This window comes from Coregonus clupeaformis, chromosome 35 (genome assembly GCF_020615455.1).
Source record: "Coregonus clupeaformis isolate EN_2021a chromosome 35, ASM2061545v1, whole genome shotgun sequence".
In the NCBI taxonomy this organism is placed as follows: Eukaryota; Metazoa; Chordata; class Actinopteri; order Salmoniformes; family Salmonidae; genus Coregonus; species Coregonus clupeaformis.
In genome coordinates this window covers 35,063,637-35,083,421 of record NC_059226.1, presented here as the reverse complement: position 1 = coordinate 35,083,421, position 19,785 = coordinate 35,063,637, and positions in this window count along the sequence as shown.

Sequence of the window (19,785 nt, the reverse complement as noted above, 5' to 3'; positions counted from 1 at the left end):
AAACAACTTAAGGTGGTAACCCAGTGGAGTGAGAGGGCTCATGACAAAATGACTAAAATGTACAAAAAGCTTCCCATGTGCGAACACACACACACGAGACACCCACATCAAAGCACGCCTCCAAGATCCAAATCTCGTTCTGTCACATTTCATAATAAGGAGGATTGAAACGGAGGCTAAATCAGTTCAGCCCCCCTTTAAGTTATACACTGTTCCAACAAGCTAACAAGGCTTTCTCAAGCTGCTCTATTGAAATGGTCTTATTTTCCCAACTGATCTGTGAGTGCATCTTTATTATTACCAATATATGATGAGAGGTACTGTATGGCAGTACTCACACAGCTGTTCTGGAGGCTTTGACCACCGGTAGCATCCTTAGAAGACCCTCATCTGATCTGGAGTATTTTCTCAGCTCAAACACATCCAGCTCCTCTTCTGAAGTCAACACCATAACAACCCAAGCGGAGAAACGGGTCCAGGTGTCCATTGGCACTCTGAATGGTTTGATCCACGGCACTCTTGTAGAGGTCGATTGTAGGTGTGGACTTGGATTGCTGTTTCAACATTAGATTTCTGTTTCTGTATAAAGCAGCGAGAAAGTCCTGAATGCTAAGATGCATAAAGCAGTACACCTTCCCCTTGTTCAGCCCACACTCCTCTCTGAAGACTTGTGTGCACACTCCTGAGTACACTGACGCTTCTCTGACATCAATGCCACACTCTCTCAGGTCTTCCTCATAGAAGATTAGATTGTCCTTTTTCAGCTGTTTTAAAGGCCAGTTTGCCCAGTTTCAGAATAATCTCTTAATTTGTGTTCCACTCAGGATCTTTCCCACTTCTTTGTTCTTAACCTCGTCTGAAAGATCAGGAAGTGAAAGTTCATTTGTGTCAGCGTCTTGGGGATCTCTCCACTCTCTGCCCCACCCAACAGCCTCTCTAGAACAGTTGCTGCAATCCAACAGAAGACTGGTATGTGGCACATGATGTAGAGGCTCCTTGATGATTTCATGTGCGTGATGTTTCTTCTAGCCATGTTCGAAGAATGGATTCTCTTCCTGAAGTACTCCTCCTTCTGTGGGTCATCGAACCCTCGTACCTCTGTCACCTGGTCAACACAGTCGGGAGAAATATGATTGGCTGCTGCAGGTCGGGATGTTATCCAGAGGAGAGCATTAGGAAGCAGACTCCCTCAATGAGGTTTGTCAGCAGCACATCCACTGAGGTTGACTCTGTGACATCCCTCAAACTGTTATTGTTCTGGAAGTCTAAAGGAAGTTGACATTCATCCAGACCATCAAAGATGAAGATAACTTTGAAGTCATCATTAATGAATATTTCTGATTCCTTTGTATCCTTGAAAAAACAATGAAGGAGTTCTATCAAACTGTGTTGTTTCCCCTCCATCAAATTCAGCTCCCTAAAAGGAAGAGTGAATATCCATTGGATATGTGGGCAGTGACAACACACCCATCACTCTTCATAAACACACAGCTGAGGACAGGAGACTTTGATCTCTCCTGTTGAAGCCTGTCAAAGGCAATTAGAAAACACTGTTTTCAGCTGGAATAAACAGCAATTGCATCCTCTGAAAAAATACACCTGTCTGTATGCCTAAGATGCCTAACTCAGAATGTAATGGTAGCAGGGCCGCCGGCAAACATGTCGCAAGCTGGCATTTGCCCCAGGCCTTTTCTATCCAGTGGGGCAGCGCCCCACCACTTTAAAAAAAATACTGACGCAAAAGCATTAAAAAGAGGGACAAAGTACTGTTTTTTTTTAAAGCCTGATTTGCCTCATGATTTCTCAACTCGCGCACAATTTATCGGTCCTTCACATCGGAGTGCTGCAGGTTATGTGTGTGTCTTTGATTACGGAAACCACAGATCTGCTGTATGGGATGAAAACAAGATGATTTTTTTAGTCTGATCAACTGTAGGCTACTAACAACAGCAGCTGCATACAGCCTACTATGCACCCTGTCCATCTGGTCAGGGTAAACAAAGCGGTAATGTTATGTATTTACAGTGCCTTCAAAGTATTCATACTCCTTGACTTATTCCACATGTTGTTGTGTTACAGCCTGAATTCAAAATGTATTCATATAAACTACCAGTCAAAAGTTTGAACATACCTACTGATTCAAGGGTTTTTCTTTATTTGTACTATTTTTTACATTGTAGAGTAATAGTGAAGACATCAAAACTATGAAATAACACATATGGAATCATGTAGTAACCAAAAAAGTGTTAAACAAATAAAAATATATTTTATATTTGAGATTCTTCAAATAGCCACCCTTTGCCTTGATGACAGCTTTGCACACTCTTGGCATTCTCTCAACCAGCTTCATGTGGTAGTCACCTGGAATGCATTTCAATTAACAGGTGTGCCTTCTTAAAAGTTCATTTGTAATTTATTTCCTTCTTAATGCGTTTGAGCTATTCAGTTGTGTTGTGACAAGGTAGGGGGGGTATACAAAAGATAGCCCTACTTGGTAAAAGTCCATATTATGGCAAGAACAGCTCAAATAAGCTAAGAGAAACAACAGTCCATCATTACTTTAAGACATGAAGGACAGTCAATACGGAACATTTCAAGAACTTTGAAAGTTTCTTCAAGTGCCGTCGCAAAAACCATCAAGCACTATGATGAAACTGGCTCTCATGAGGACCGCCACAGGAATGGAAGACCCAGAGTTACCTCAGCTGCAGAGGATAGAGTTACCAGCCTCAGAAATTGCAGCCCAAATAAATGCTTCACAGAGTTCAAGTTACAGACACATCTCAACATCAACTGTTCAGAGGGGACTGGGCGGCAGGTAGCTTAGTGGTTAAGAGCGTTGTGCCAGTAACCAAAAGGTCGCTGGTTCTAATCCCCGAGCCGACTAAGTGAAAAATATGTCGATGTGCCCTTGAGCAAGGCACTTAACCATAATTGCTCCTGTAAGTCGCTCTGGAGAAGAGCGTCTGCTAAATGTCTAAAAATGAAAATGACTGTGTGAATCAGGCCTTCATGGTCGAATTGCTACAAAGAAACCACTACTAAAGGACACCAATAAGAAGAAGAGACCTGCTTGGGCCAAGAAACACGAGAAATGGACATTAGACCGGTGGAAATTTGTCCTTTGGTCTGGAGTCCAAATTGGAGAGTTTTGGTTCCAACCGCTGTGTCTTTGTGAGACGCGGTGTGGGTGAACGGATTCAAGGCACACTTAACCAGCATGGCTACCACAGCATTCTTCAGCTACACGCCATCCAATCTGGTTTGGGTTTAGTGGGACTATCATTTGTTTTTCAACAGGACAATGACCCAACACACCTCCAGGCTGTGTAAGGGCTATTTTACCAAGAAGGAGAGTGATGGAGTGCTGCATCAGATGACCTGGCCTCCACAATCCCCCGACCTCAACCAAATTGATATGGTTTGGGATGAGTCGGACCGCAGAGTGAAGAAAAAGCAGCCAACAAGTGCTCAGCATATGTGGGAACTCCTTTAAGACTGAAAAAGCATTCCAGGTGAAACTGGTTGAGAGAATGCCAAGAGTGTGCAAAGCTGTCATCAAGGCAAAGGGTGGCTATTTGAAGAATCTCAAATATAAAATATATTTTGATTTGTTTAACACTTTAGTTTTTTGGTTACTACATGATTCCGTGTAGTTTTGATGTCTTCACTATTATTCTACAATGTAAAAAATTGTACAAATAAAGAAAAACCCTTGAATGAGTAGGTGTGTCCAAACTTCTGTGTGTGTGTGTGTGTGTGTGTGTTTATTTTATTTATTTATTTACACACACACACACACACACACACACACACACACTACCGTTCAAAAGTTTGGGCTCACTTAGAAATGTCCTTGTTTTCGAAAGAAAAGCAATTTTTTTGTCCATGTTAAAATAACATCAAATTGATCAGAAATACAGTGTAGACATTATTAATGTTGTAAATGGCTATTGTAGCTGGAAACGGCTGATTTCTAATGGAATATCTACATAGGCGTACAGAGGCCCATTATCAGCAACCATCAGTCCTGTGTCCCAATTTCACGTTGTTTGCTAATCCAAGTTTATCATTTTAAAAGGCTAATTGATCATTAGAAAACCCTTTTGCAATTATGTTAGCACAGCTGAAAACTGTTGTGCTGATTAAAGAAGCAATAAAACTGGCCTTCTTGAGACTAGTTGAGTATCTGGAGCATCAGCAATTGTGGGTTTGATTACAGGATCAAAATGGCCAGAAACAAATGACTTTCTTCTGAAACTCATCAGTCTATTCTTGTTCTGAGAAATTAAGGCTATTCCATGCGAGAAATTGCCAAGAAAATGAAGATCTCGTACAACGCTGTGTACTACTCCCTTCACAGAACAGCGCAAACTGGCTCTAACCAGAATAGAAAGAGGAGTGGGAGGCCCCGGTGCACAACTGAGCAAGAGGACAAATACAGTAGAGTGTCTAGTTTGAGAAACAGAAACCTCACAGGTCCTCAACTGGCAGCTTCATTAAATAGTACCTGCAAAACACCAGTCTCAACGTCAACAGTGAATAGGCGACTCTGGGATACCCCCTGAAAACAAAAGGAAAAAAAGAAAAGGGCCTATTGGTAGATTTATTTTTATTTTTTATAAAGCAGACATTAAATATCCCTTTGAGCATGGTGAAGTTATTAATTACACTTTGGATGGTGTATCAATACACCCAGTCAATAAAAAGATACAGGTGTCCTTCCTAACTCAGTTGCCGGAGAGCAAGGAAACCGCTCAGGGATTTCACCATGAGGCCAATGTTGATTTTAAAACAGTTTAATGGCTGGAATAGGATAAAACTGAGGATGGATCAACAACATTGTAGTTACTCCACAATACTAACCTAATTGACAGAGTGAAAAGAAGGAATACAGAATACAAATATTCAAAAACATACATTCTGTTTGCAACAAGGCACTAAAATAATACTGCAGAAAATGTGGCAAAATCCTAGCGGAAAACCTGGTTGTCTGCTTTCCACCAGACACTGGGAGATGAATTCACCTTTCAGCAGGACAATAACCTAAAACACAAAGCCAAATCTACACTGGCGTTGCTAACCAAGAAGACATTGAATGTTCCTGAGTGGCCAAGTTACAGTTTTGACTTAAATTTACTTGAAAATCTATGGCAAGACCTGAAAGTGGCAAATTTGACGGAGCTTGAAGAATTTTGAAAAGAATAATGGACAAATGTTTCACAATCCAGGTGTGGAATGCTCATAGAGACTTACCCAGAAAGACTCACAGCTCTAATCACTGCCAAAGGTGTTTCTACAAAGTATTGACTCAGGGGTGTGAATACTTATGTAAATTAGATTTTATGTATTTCATTTTCAATACATTTTGCAAACATTTCAAAAAACATGTTTTCACTTTGTCATTATGGGGTATCGTGTGTAGACGGTGAGAGAAAACATATTTCATCCATTTTGAATTCAGGCTGTAACACAACAAAATGTGGAATAAGTCACGGGGTATGAATACTTTCTGAAGGCAGTTTATTGAATGTGTCCAGCTCGCTAATAATCACTGAAATGAAAGCTAGACAGTCAGGGACCATCAAATTCCAAAAACGATAGAGGACTATTATAGATGTTTTTTTTTGCCGGTGAAGAAATATAAAAACAATTCAGTGCGGCTCTCCAAACCTCGTTGAGACCAAATGCGGCTCCAGGGCAAAATCAGTTTGACACCCCTGGTCTAGCTGCTCAGACTAGCATGGTCTAGCTGCTTTTTGAGCTTCAAACTATGATTATCTGCAAATAAGTTACAAAATCATTCTCTGAAGATGGTGAAGCCTCACTGTAAAAACAATAAATAGTGGGGAGAGTACGTCATTCCGCTCCATGCTAATTTTTCCTGTGCGTAAATAAATATATCATCCTGTGAACCCCGTTCATTGCTGCTCTAAGCTGTATTTCCTATTGGAATCCAGCAAGAGTGGATCCCGACAATCTGCATTCAGAATTACTGCCAGGGTTAGAAAGATAAATAAATGAGACTACCTAAACCATCTAAACTGGAACAACCATTTCAGTAACAGATGCAGTTAGATTTATAATTGTTTGTTTCAATATCTGTGTTTTTGCATCTGATTAATTATCTTATCTAATGCTACACAAAGATAAATAGCATACATTTTTGTAAACTAATCCAATCTGTTAGTTGGACTTATTGCACCCGTTACTGAAATGGTTGTTCCAGATTAGATGGTTTAGGTAGTCTCATTTATTCAACTTTCTACCCTGGCAGTCATTCTGAATGCATATTGTGGGTGAAGAAAAATTCCCATTATTGGATATCACCACTCTGGCTGGATTCCAATAGGAATTAAACATCACTTTGCAAGCCAGCATGATGTGACTTGATGCTGGTTTTGCTGGTTACCAGTTTATGCTGGTCACTAGAGATGGGCATTCAAGTCTTTTCAGTGAGCCGGCTCATTTGGCTCCGTTCAGTTAAAAGAGCCGTTCAATTGACTCCCAAACTGCTCTACGTTCAGTAACGCTAAAAAATCTACCTAAAACTATGAAAAACTAGAACATTTGATTTCCTGAAGAAAATGTGTGTGCTTGCTAGCTTGTCTTAAAGTATTTATGGTTGTGAAATAAGTTAATGGTAGTGACTACAGTAGTAATGGTAGTGACTGGTTATAGTTGAAAAAGTAGGTAAATGGAATGATTGATTGATTTGATTCATTCGGTGTAGGCCGTCATTGTAAATAAGAATTTGTTCTTAACTGACTTGCCTAGTTAAATAAAGGTAAAATAATACAATTAAATTCATTGATTGATAGGATAGCCTGAACCTGAGAAAGTTGGTTTGGTGTCTCTAGCTTGAACGGTTCAGGAGTTACTATTACTGTTGGTGGGTTATTTTATGCTAATTGATGGTAATTTAAATAGTTTTAATTCATAACATTTTGAAAATGTTAAACTTGTTTTAATTTTGTAGCTGCAATGATTAAAGAGCAGTAGCATTTGAATGTCTACCACTGTGTTCTTATGGTTTGCATTGAATTCATGAAGTTGTATGCTAATTAAAACTGGTTATAGTTTAATAAAGGCGTTAGAGAAATTGATGCCAGCTTGAACATTTTAAGTTGGACTCCTAGCATAACTGACCAAGGAGCAGCGCCATTTTGAAAAGCTACCACTGTATTCCTATGTTTCTCATTCAAACCCATGTTAATCTATGCACATTTTAAAATGTATAGTTGAAAAAGTTTAGATGGATGGAAATTGATTGCTTGATAGGATAAGATAGCCTGAACATGAGTAGTTGGTTTGGTGAATAAAATGTGGTGAGTAGTTGACACATTTATTTCTTTAAAAATGAAGGAGAACCAAGGGAGTGAGAGAGAGCTATATTTCGTTGTATTGTTTTCACTTATCTAGCGAATGCAGCTAGCGAATTTAGCCTACTCAAACACCCGGCTCAAACAGAGAGGGAAGCTATGTTAGCTAGCTGGCTAAGGCCATCCAACACTGGAACTCTTCCAAGTCAAGGTAAGCTTTTGGTTTTATTAATTTATTGCCACCAGGGCCCGCCGGTGTAACTGCTAAACTGCTGCTGAGTGTACACTGTACTGCATGATTGTAGCGGGTTTACTAATATGTTAGTTCTAGCAGCTATGTTGACTGATGTTACCTAATATGGTGACAACGATATAGGCTGTGTGTAGCGGTTAGTGGTTATGATAGGAAGGTTTGGCTTAAAGTTTTTTCACCTGGTCACAGACCACTGATGTGTTGTGCACTGAAGTCCACAAGCGAAGGGAAATGGTGAGAGGAGGAGAGCGCGTAGATGCGAGAAGGAGTTATACAACGAGTAAAGCGATCATGCTTTTGTATATGGCTGCTATGAAAGTGAACTGTGTTTGCATGTGATCAGGGGATAAACATACCTGAATTTGTCCAATAGAAACTCTCGTTTGCAACTGTTGGACTAATGATTACAGCTAGATGCAGTCAAGAGTGTGCAAAGTGGTATTGAATGTGTCACTGTCTGTCACCTTGATTACTCACATTTTTCTCTTGACCTGTGCACCTACGTTGTAAACTTTCAGTCATAGGTTGTAGCAACCTCATGATGGGTATAGGGAAAATTAGTGTCATGTAGTAGCCTAAAGCCACCGATGTTACATTTAGCTGGAATATGAATGACAGTCATCCAATATGCTGTAATAGAAATAAGGCCATGCTCATGAAAAAAAACCTGGCATTGACCGCCACTGATCTACATCTATCACTCCAGTATCCCTGCACATTGTAAGTATTGTACATATGGTATTGGAATTGGAACTGGCCCAGTATATAGCTTATTCTTTTCTTGTGTTCTTAATTTTATTTCTCGTGTGTTTATTGATTGATTACTTCATTGTTGGGTTTAGGGCTTGCAAGACAGGCATTTCACTGTACTTGTGCACGTGACATTAAATATTGAAACTTGAATTGACTTGATTTGTGCATCAAATGCTAAAAAGTTAGCATTTGAAACAGTGGCCAGGCAAACAAAACCAAAGCATGGATTGCTGTCATACGTTGTCCATAGACTGCTTACAGGGTAAGGAAACCAATATGTCATTTTGTAATATGGGTGAACTATCACTTTAATTGAGCATCTGACGCAATTATGCAAGATTTTAGTTCTGGGTTTCTGAGATTACCATTGGTGTATTAATACTCTTAAAATGAGTGGCTAAATGTGATGTCACATCGATCCCCAATAAACAGGCTTCCTGAATTCAAGTTGACGCTAAAGAGGAAGCCATTAACTTTATCAATGTGAACAATCTGGTTTCATTGTAATATCATCCATGATTTTGACTGTTCAGGACCTTTAAATTAACCTTTAAGGAGATTATAATACACAGAAATGTTCACACAACCACATCATGACTATGCAAAACATGTGATGCAGAGAAATCACTTCTAATAATAGACACCATACTGCCTTACTGCCACAAACCTACTCCCTCAAACAGTGATCAGTTAAATGTTGATTGTTTTTGTCAACTTAATAATTGTACTTACTGTGTTGTCTTCTCTATGGCTAGCTTTCAATGTTTTCCATTACCTCTCTGTCCTCTCAAAATGGATCCTGCCTGGTCAGCCAGAGGGAAAGTTATGCTTTTGCTTTCACGTCACGTCCTGACGTGGGTGAGCTATCAACACAATAAAGACACACCATCACACAGCTATGGCCAAGTTGACTTCTTTCACAAACTCTACAAATATTGGACAAACTCTGAAAAAACTATACAGTGTCAATTAGACTATGGACTCTACAATGTCGGCTACAATACTTTCTGTAGCTAATTTTGGTTATAACTTAAGAGTTTGTTTGTTTTTGCTGTTTCCAAACTAAGTTTGAACAAAGTTATTGAATGTACACTAGAGAGCATTATTACTACAGTGCAGCACTGTAAAACATCAGCAAAGTAGATCACACATCAAATCTGTTCCAGCTTATATATGGAGAAAACCTTTTACAGTGACCTACCCCTGACATGACCTCCATTCATGTTTGTATGTTATTTAAAAATATACATTTTAATAGAGATCAAGAAAGTTAGCATGGGCATGATGTAAAGGTCAGGGAATTCACTGCAACTGGTTTTAGACCACTACCTCACATGGAGAGGAAGCTATTAGTTTGTATTTAAAGGTAGACTCAGCAATATGACGTAGATGCACAAAGTAAACACATTTTTTTTGCATTTTATTGCATGACATAAGTATTTGATCACCTACCAACCAGTAAGAATTCCAGCTCTCACAGACCTGTTAGTTTTTCTTTAAGAAGCCCTCCTGTTCTCCACTCATTACCTGGATTAACTGCACCTGTTTGAACTCGTTACCTGTATAAAAGACACCTGTCCACACACTCAATTAAACAGACTCCAACCTTTCCACAATGGCCAAGACCAGAGAGCTGTGTAAGGACATCAGGGATACAATTGTAGACCTGCACAAGGCTGGGATGGGCTACAGGACAATAGGCAAGCAGCTTGGTGAGAAGGCAACAACTGTTGGCGCAATTATTAGAAAATGGAAGAAGATCAAGATGACGGTCAATCACCCTCGGTCTGGGGCTCCATGCAAGATCATGAGGAAGGTGAGGGATCAGCCCAGAACTACACGGCAGGACCTGGTCAATGACCTGAAGAGAGCTGAGACCACAGTCTCAAAGAAAACCATTAGTAACACACTACGCTGTCATGGATTAAAATCCTGCAGCGCACGCAAGGTCCCCCTGCTCAAGCCAGCACATGTCCAGGCCCGTCTGAAGTTTGCCAAAGACCATCTGGATGATCCAGAGGAGGAATGGGAGAAGGTCATGTGGTCTGATGAGACAAAAATAGAGCTTTTTGGTCTAAACTCCACTCTCCGTGTTTGGAGGAAGAAGAAGGATGAGTACAACCCCAAGAACACCATCCCAACCGTGAAGCATGGAGGTGGAAACATCATTCTTTGGGGATGCTTTTCTGCAAAGTGGACAGGACAACTGCACCTTATTGAGGGGAGGATGGATGGGGCCATGTATCGTGAGATCTTGGCCAACAACCTCCTTCCCTCAGTAAGAGCATTGAAGATGGGTCGTGGCTGGGTCTTCCAGCATGACAACGACCCGAAACACACAGCCAGGGCAACTAAGGAGTGGCTCCGTAAGAAGCATCTCAAGGTCCTGGAGTGGCCTAGCCAGTCTCCAGACCTGAACCCAATAGAAAATCTTTGGAGGGAGCTGAAAGTCCGTATTGCCCAGCGACAGCCCCGAAACCTGAAGGATCTGGAGAAGGTCTGTATGGAGGAGTGGGCCAAAATCCCTGCTGCAGTGTGTGCAAACCTGGTCAAGACCTACAGGAAACGTATGATCTCTGTAATTGCAAACAAAGGTTTCTGTACCAAATATTAAGTTCTGTTTTTCTGATGTATCAAATACTTATGTCATGCAATAAAATGCAAATTAATTACTTAAAAATCATACAATGTGATTATCTGGATTTTTGTTTTAGATTCCGTCTCTCACAGTTGAAGCTTTGTAAGTAAGAAAACCTGCAAAATCGGCAGTGTATCAAATACTTGTTCTCCCCACTGGAGTGAGGGAAAAAATTAAGAGACCACTGCAAAATTATACGTTTCTCTAGTTTTACTATTTATAGGTATGTGTTTGGGTGAAATTAAAATTTTTGTTTTATTCTATAAACTACTGACAACATTTCTCCCAAATTCCAAATAAAAATATTGTCATTTAGAGCATTTATTTGCAGAAAATGACAACTGGTCAAAATAACAACAAAGATGCAGTGTTGTCAGACCTCGAATAATGCAAAGAAAATAAGTTCATGTTCATTTTTAAACAACACAATACTAATGTTTTAATTTAGGAAGAGTTCAGAAATCAATATTTGGTGAAAGATCAGGGTTATTCCAATCACAGCTTTCATGCGTCTTGCATGCTCTCCACCAGTCTTTCACATTGATGTTGGGTGACTTAATGCCACTCCTGGCACAAAAATTCAAGCAGCTCGGCTTTGTTTGATGGTTTGTGACCATCCATCTTCCTCTTGATCACATTCCAGAAGTTTTCAATGGGGTTCAGGTCTGGAGATTGGGCTGGCCATGACAGGGTCTTGATCTGGTGGTCCTCCATCCACACCTTGATTGACCTGGCTGTGTGGCATGGCGCATTGTCCTGCTGGAAAAACCAATCCTCAGAGTTGGGGAACAATGTCAGAGCAAAAGGAAGCAGGTTTTCTTCCAGGACAACCTTGTACGTGGCTTGATTCATGCGTCCTTCACAAAGACAAATCTGCCCGATTCCAGCCTTGCTGAAGCACCCCCAGATCATCACAGATCCTCCACCAAATTTCACAGTGGGTGCGAGACACTGTGGCTTGTAGGCCTCTCCAGGTCTCCGTCTAACCATTAGACGACCAGGTGTTGGGCAAAGCTGAAAATTGGACTCATCAGAGAAGATGACCTTACTCCAGTCCTCTACAGTCCAATCCTTATGGTCTTTTGCAAACCTCAGCCTGGCTCTTCTTTGCTTCTAATTGATGAAGGGCTTTTTTCTAGCTTTGCACGACTTCAGCCCTGCCCCTAGGAGCCTGTTTCGATCCTCGCCATGCACTTCACCCCAGCTGCCGTTTGCCATTCTTTTTGTAGGTCACTTGATGTCATCATACGGTTGTTGAGTGACATCCGAATTAGTTGACGGTCATCCCGGTCAGTAGAGTCGTTTTCGCCCTCTGCCGGTCTGTAGCTTTGTTCCCAATGTCTGCTGCTTGACCTTGTTCTTATGAACCGCCGTCTTTGAAATTTTAAGGATGGAAGCAACCTGATGCTCACTGTATCCCTCTGCCAGTAAAGCCAGAATTGAACCCTTCTTTTCCTCACTCAAACTCTTTTGGCATGGTCTAGTTATTTTTTGATTAATATTACTTTTGAGGTACTATTAACACTGTTTTTGCCATCCAGCTGGTCCTATTGCAAGAGGATAGTGATGACCACAGCAGTGGTTTTTATACTTTTCCTCGTTAAATAAGATTTGGTTCATATGATCACCTAATCAGTACCTAATTCAGTAGAATGAGGTGTGCCTGTGTTGGAATTCAACAGACACTGTAATGGAATGGCTGTCATACATGTAGAGATGCTGATTTAAGAAAAATGTGCAGTGGTGTCTTAATTTTTCCCAGAGCTGTATATACCTGGGAGACAGCAGGGCAGTTCTCTGTCAGATGGAACAGGAAATGCAGGGCAGGGCATACTGGCGCTCAGTAAGGAACACAACCCCACCATCAGTATGAAAAATGTATGCACGCACTAAAACTGTAAGTCGCTCTGGATAAGAGTGTCTGCTAAATGACTAAAATGTAAATGTATATATAAACTCAGCAAAAAAAGAAACGTCCTCTCACTGTCAACTGCGTTTATTGTCAGCAAACTTAACATGTGTAAATATTTGAATGAACATAACAAGATTCAACAACTGAGACATAAACTGAACAAGTTCCACAGACATGTGACTAACAGAAATGGAATAATGCGTCCCTGAGCAAAGGGGGGGTCAAAATCAAAAGTAACAGTGTGGCCACCAGCTGTATTAAGTACTGCAGTGCATCTCCTCCTCATGGACTGCACCAGATTTGCTAGTTCTTGCTGTGAGATGTTACCCCACTCTTCCACCAAGGCACCTGCAAGTTCCCGGACATTTCTGGGGGGAATGGCCCTAGCCCTCACCCTCCGATCCCAGACGTGCTCAATGGGATTGAGATCCGGGCTCTTCGCTGGCCATGGCAGAACACAGACATTCCTGTCTTGCAGGAAATCACACACAGAATGAGCAGTATGGCTGGTGGCATTGTCATGCTGGAGGGTCATGTCAGGATGAGCCTGCAGGAAGGGTACCACATGAGGGAGGAGGATGTCTTCCCTGTAACGCACAGCGTTGAGATTGCCTGCAATGACAACAAGCTCAGTCCGATGATGCTGTGACACACCGCCCCAGACCATGACGGACCCTCCACCTCCAAATCGATCCCGCTCCAGAGTACAGGCTTCGGTGTAAGGCTCAATCCTTCAACAATAAATGTGAATCCGACCATCACTCTTGGTGAGACAAAACCGCGACTCGTCAGTGAAGAACACTTTTTGCTAGTCCTGTCTGGTCAAGCGACGGTGGGTTTGTGCCCATAGGCAACGTTGTTGCCGGTGATGTCTGGTGAGGACCTGCCTTACAACAGGCCTACAAGCCCTCAGTCCAGCCTCTCTCAGCCTATTGCGGGCAGTCTGAGCACTGATGGAGGGATTGTGCATTCCTGGTGTAACTCGGGCAGTTGTTGTTGCCATTCTGTACCTGTCCCGCAGCTGTGATGTTCGGATGTACCGATCCTGTGCAGGTGTTGTTACACGTGGTCTGCCACTGCGAGGACGATCAGCTGTCCGTCCTGTCTCCCTGTTGTGCTGTCTTAGGCGTCTCACAGTACGGACATTGCAATTTATTGCCCCCCATGCAACTCAATATTAGGAAGGTGTTCTTAATGTTTTTTATACTCAGTGTAGCTTAGTATTGAACCTACTGGTTATTAACCCGCAAATCACCATGGCGTGGAAGGACCGCTTCTCCCTCCTCCCTCGCAGGTGTAGTGTTTGAGGACGTCATTGGTAGCAATGACCCCTATGATGAAAATTACAGACCTCTCTCATCTTTTTAAGTGGGAGAACTTGCACAATTGGTGGCTGACTAAATACTTTTTTTCCCCCACTGTATACCCATTGATTCTTGTGGAATATACCTTATAAATGCCTCATGAGCTTAGTTCAACTGTCGTACCCCATCAGAACCCAAAATATAAGCTTATTTTACTGAAATGTTTGTAAACAATGTAAATCTAAAGAAACACTGTATAGCCTCAAAACATGGTTAAACAATTTTGATATCATGGATGGTCATTCCTTGCATCCATAGCTCTGTCTATGAATTTGAGAGTGGTTACATTTCTCCAGGCCCATCCCTCAGCTTTCACTACTAATGTTCACCACATTAGAACACCAGGAGGCTCACCTGCCCATGCCTCTGTCTGTGTTTGTATCAGACACAATATCTGCTGCTGTGTTGCGTCAGGCGTGGGAGGCATGATAATTATGACCCCAGAGATGTCTCTCTACCAAGCAAGGAGCGATATGCAGCCATGCCAGTGTCGATGCCAGAGCTGACTGCCTACCAAATCTGACGAAACCTCTCGCCGTTCCGCGTCACAAACGTTTTGGATGCTGACTCACTGCTTCTCTCCCACGCCCCATAGTTACTGTTGCTACGACTGACAGGCGCGTGCGAGCAGTTTCCGGGAAAAGGGGAGACAGATCCGGGCAATCAAGGTGCTGAAAGGAAAGCTAGCAATATGATGGCTAATATGTACACTGAACAAAAATCTAAACGCAACATGCAACAATTTCACTGAGTTACAGTTCATATAAGGAAATCGAAATCGTCATTACGCCCTAATCTATGGATTTCAAGTGACTGGGCAGGGGCACAGCCATGGGTGGGCCTGGGAGGGCATGGGCCCACCCACTTGGGAGCAAGGCCCACCCATTGGATGGCAGGCCCAGTCAATCAGAATGAGTTTTTCCCCACAAAAGGGCTTTATTACAGACAAAAATACTCCTCAGTTTCATCAGCTGTCCGGGTGGCTGGTCTCAGACGATACCGCAGGTGAAGAAGTAGGATATGGAGGTCCTGGGCTGGCGTGGTTACACCTGGTCTGCGGTGGTTTTTCCAGTGTTAACTTCACTGGTCGTTCTTATGAGTTCAATAACCTTATATTTTTAACATCAGGGGAACAAATACGCAAATATTCAGTGACACTGAAAGTGAGGATGAGGGGCCAAAGGAAAAGTTTCCACTCAAGGGCCAGTCAAACACCTCTAAGGGTTTGCCACCTGCACCAGTTATCAGACCTCCAGAGGACAGAAGAGAGACACCTGGGATTTCTGATAGGCCAATAAGGATTGAGCCAAACATTCAAGAACAGCAGCAGCCAGTGTGTGATCGTAAGTGTTACATGTAAGGTACATGTTGTGGCCCCCACCTACATCAAAGTTGCCCACCCCTGATCTATAATGTGATTGCGTTGATTATGTTGTTTATATTTATCTTTGTTATCCTTTATAACTTGAACTACTGAAAGAATGTGAGGGATAAAACAACTGTGTTCTGTTTTGTATTTTTGCAGCAATTCTTCCTGAGATCTTAACCATAGAAATGATTAAGCAACAGCAAAAGCTGATTTTGCTGCAGCTGCAAAAGCTCCAGGCGAACAGATCAACCCTGGATGAGGTTCCAGATTTGACAGACCTTCGACTTCCAATCTCCTCGCTGGAAGACTTGAGGAGAGTTGAGGGCCAACTTTCAGATCAAGAATTAAAAAATAACCTGGTATGACAAGATATCATATTATATCATTACATGTATTGCTGAAAAGTAATCAACCAAGCTGCAATCTGACCCAGAGTACCATTCCAGCTTTCTTCAAATTAGTATTATATTCATCATATACAGTGAGGGGAAAAAAGTATTTGATCCCCTGCTGATTTTGTACGTTTGCCCACTGACAAAGACATGATCAGTCTATAATTTTAATGGTAGGTTTATTTGAACAGTGAGAGACAGAATAACAACAAAGAAATCCAGAAAAACGCATGTCAAAAATGTTATGAATTGATTTTCATTTTAATGAGGGAAATAAGTATTTGACCCCCTCTGCAAAACATTTTTCTATGGGATTAAGGTCTGGAGACTGGCTAGGCCACTCCAGGACCTTAATGTGCTTCTTCTTGAGCCACTCCTTTGTTGCCTTGGCCGTGTGTTTTGGGTCATTGTCATGCTGGAATACCCATCCACGACCCATTTTCAATGCCCTGGCTGAGGGAAGGAGGTTCTCACCCAAGATTTGACGGTACATGGCCCCGTCCATCGTCCCTTTGATGCGGTGAAGTTGTCCTGTCCCCTTAGCAGAAAAAACACCCCAAAGCATAATGTTTCCACCTCCATGTTTGACGGTGGGGATGGTGTTCTTGGGGTCATAGGCAGCATTCCTCCTCCTCCAAACACGACGAGTTGAGTTGATGCCAAAGAGCTCGATGTTGGTCTCATCTGACCACAACACTTTCACCCAGTTCTCCTCTGAATCATTCAGATTTTCATTGGCAAACTTCAGACGGGCATGTATATGTGCTTTCTTGAGCAGGGGGACCTTGCGGGCGCTGCAGGATTTCAGTCCTTCACGGTGTAGTGTGTTACCAATTGTTTTCTTGGTGACTATGGTCCCAGCTGCCTTGAGATCATTGACAAGATCCTCCTGTGTAGTTCTGGGCTGATTCCTCACCGTTCTCATGATCATTTCAACTCCACGAGGTGAGATCTTGCATGGGGCCCCAGGGCGAGGGAGATTGACAGTTCTTTTGTGTTTCTTCTATTTGCGAATCATCGCACCAACTGTTGTCACCTTCTCACCAAGCTGCTTGGCGATGGTCTTGTAGCCCATTCCAGCCTTGTTTAGGTCTACAATCTTGTCCCTGACATCCTTGGAGAGCTCTTTGGTCTTGGCCATGGTGGAGAGTTTGGAATCTGATTGATTGATTGCTTCTGAGATTAGAAGCACTCCCTTTAAGAGTGTGCTCCTAATCTCAGCTCGTTACCTGTATAAAAGACACCTGGGAGCCAGAAATCTTTCTGATTGAGAGGGGGTCAAATACTTATTTCCCTCATTAAAATGCAAATCAATTTATAACATTTTTGACATGCGTTTTTCTGGATTTTTTTGTTGTTATTCGGTCTCTCACTGTTCAAATAAACCTACCATTAAAATTACAGACTGATCATTTATTTGTCAGTGGGCAAACGTACAAAATCAGCAGGGGATCAAATACTTTTTTCCCTCACTGTACAAGTTTTTGTTTTTCAGACCATATATTTGGGACTGTCAGGAGGGATGACCACCAAGGAGAATGTGTGGAGAATCCTCTCAAAACTCCTTACAAATGGCCTGGCCATGAAAATTAATTGGAGAGGGGCCAATGGGAAACAGGCTTTTGAATCTCTTGCCTTAAAAAGTGTTGTTATCGGTAAGTTTGCTTTCAAGGCCACTGCATGGGGCAGAGAGGCATAATGTCACAGAAGTGATTAATTAAATAAAACAGGCCAGCATGTCAATTTGATTACAACACAGTTTTCAAGGCAGGAAGAATATAATGAACTGGAAATATTTAACAAAAAGCCGTTGATAAAACTATGTTGTAGGGATAGGGGAGTTGCATAAACTATGAGTCATATTTCAGGGAGTATTTCAATGTGTTCTATTTTCTCTCTTTCTGATATTTACAAAGGTGCAGTGCATCGCAGCCATTCTGAAGTTCCTGATGTGGAGATAGAAAAATACATAAAACGATGGATGCAGCTAGCCCCTGACAGAGATGGAGGGAGAAAAATACATAAAACGATGGATGCAGCGATGGGATGAAGCTAGTCCCCTGGAAGAGGGCCGCTTCTGGGCCGATTACTCATTGCTAGCTGGGCACTAACAGGAATGTTAATTTTTAATTTTTAATTGTACCTTTATTTAACTAGGCAAGTCAGTTAAGAACAAATTCTTATTTACAATGACGGCCTACACCGGCCAAACCCGGACGATGCTGTGCCAATTGTGCGCCGCCCTATGGGACTCCCAATCACGGCCCGTTGTGATACAGCCTGGAATCGAACCAGGGGGTCTGTAGTGACGCTTCGAGCACTGAGATGCAGTGCCTTAGACCGCTGCGCCACTCGGGAGCCCCGAGTAAACACATTTGTAAACAAATCTGAGAGAAATAAGCTTTTTGTGCGTATGGAAAATGTCTAAGATCTTTTATTTCAGCTCGTGAAACATGGGACCAACACTTTACATGTTGCATTAATATTTTTGTTCAGTAAAGCTAGCTGGCTAGCTATCTTAGATAGCTGGCTATGGTGAGAGGCAACAGTGTGCTCTGCTAACTGGTTAGCCACCCATTTTACTGTATAAATTAGCTTGATTAGGTTCTATTTATTTTTCCATTTAGAATAAAGAAGACTGAGTGGCTTCTGTCTAGCCGCTATCTGAAAAGCATGTCAAGATAATTACACCAATAGCTACAACATTTGCATTTGATTCTGTTGCCCAGTCTGCCGGTACATCTTTCTGTCTGCCTGTCCACCACAGGTTGTTGGTGACACCTTAATTTGTGAGAACGGCTTGTGGTAATGACTGGAGCGGAATTTGTGGAATGGTAACAAATACGTCATACACATGGTTTCCATGTGTTTGATGCCATTCCATTTGCTCCGTTCCTGACATTATTATGAGCCGTCCTCCCCTCAGCAGCCTCCTGTGCTGTTCACCTAGGATTTCCAGTACCAGGCTGGAGAGTGGTGGTGGCCAGTGAAGGGCAAGCAACTCCACTGAGCACATGTAGAAGCTCATCGCCATGAAGTTCATCTATACCAGCTGATACAAGTAGCTAGGTCCCAAGATTAGAATTCACTTTGACCCAAAATAACAATTCAGACTAGGAATTTGCAAAATGTTAGATCATAATGAACAATATTATAAGGACAGAGGGGATCTTATCCAAGATCAGCCCTCCTACTCTGAGAGTCTTTGGGCTCTGGTCACTAACTCCATTCTCTTACCCTGCTTTTGGAGAGCTACTTTGGTATACATTTGTTTTTGTGTGTGTCCTAGGAGTTCCAGGTGGAGGTGTACCCAGTAGCGGTGCGTGGGTAAAATCACTGGGGAAGTCAAGCCAGGAAAAAAAAGCCATATCACAACCTATGTGTTGTGATAATTGCGTTGTTTGCTCTGTAACCTGTTAGTTCTTATGCCTTGTGACCGTGATACTATATATAGGCATAAGGCCGAGACAGCCTCTTGCGAAATATAAGGAAAATTATGAAAACAGAGAGATGAAAGATACATTATTTAATGTTTTTTTCTTAGTGTTTTGGGGGGAAGCCTGGCTTCCCTTGGCATCCATGAATACACACCACTGGGTGTACCCACTGGAGGGCAAAATTAATGAGCACATGTAGGAGCCCATCCGTGTGACGTCCATCTACACCAGCGAAGGAGGTGTCCTATATTATAAGGTACATTACAGAAACAACATTTAAAAAGCCCCTCGGTCAGGGATGCAAACAAATTTGTGCACAATTTGAGCTAAATAAGCTTTTTGTGC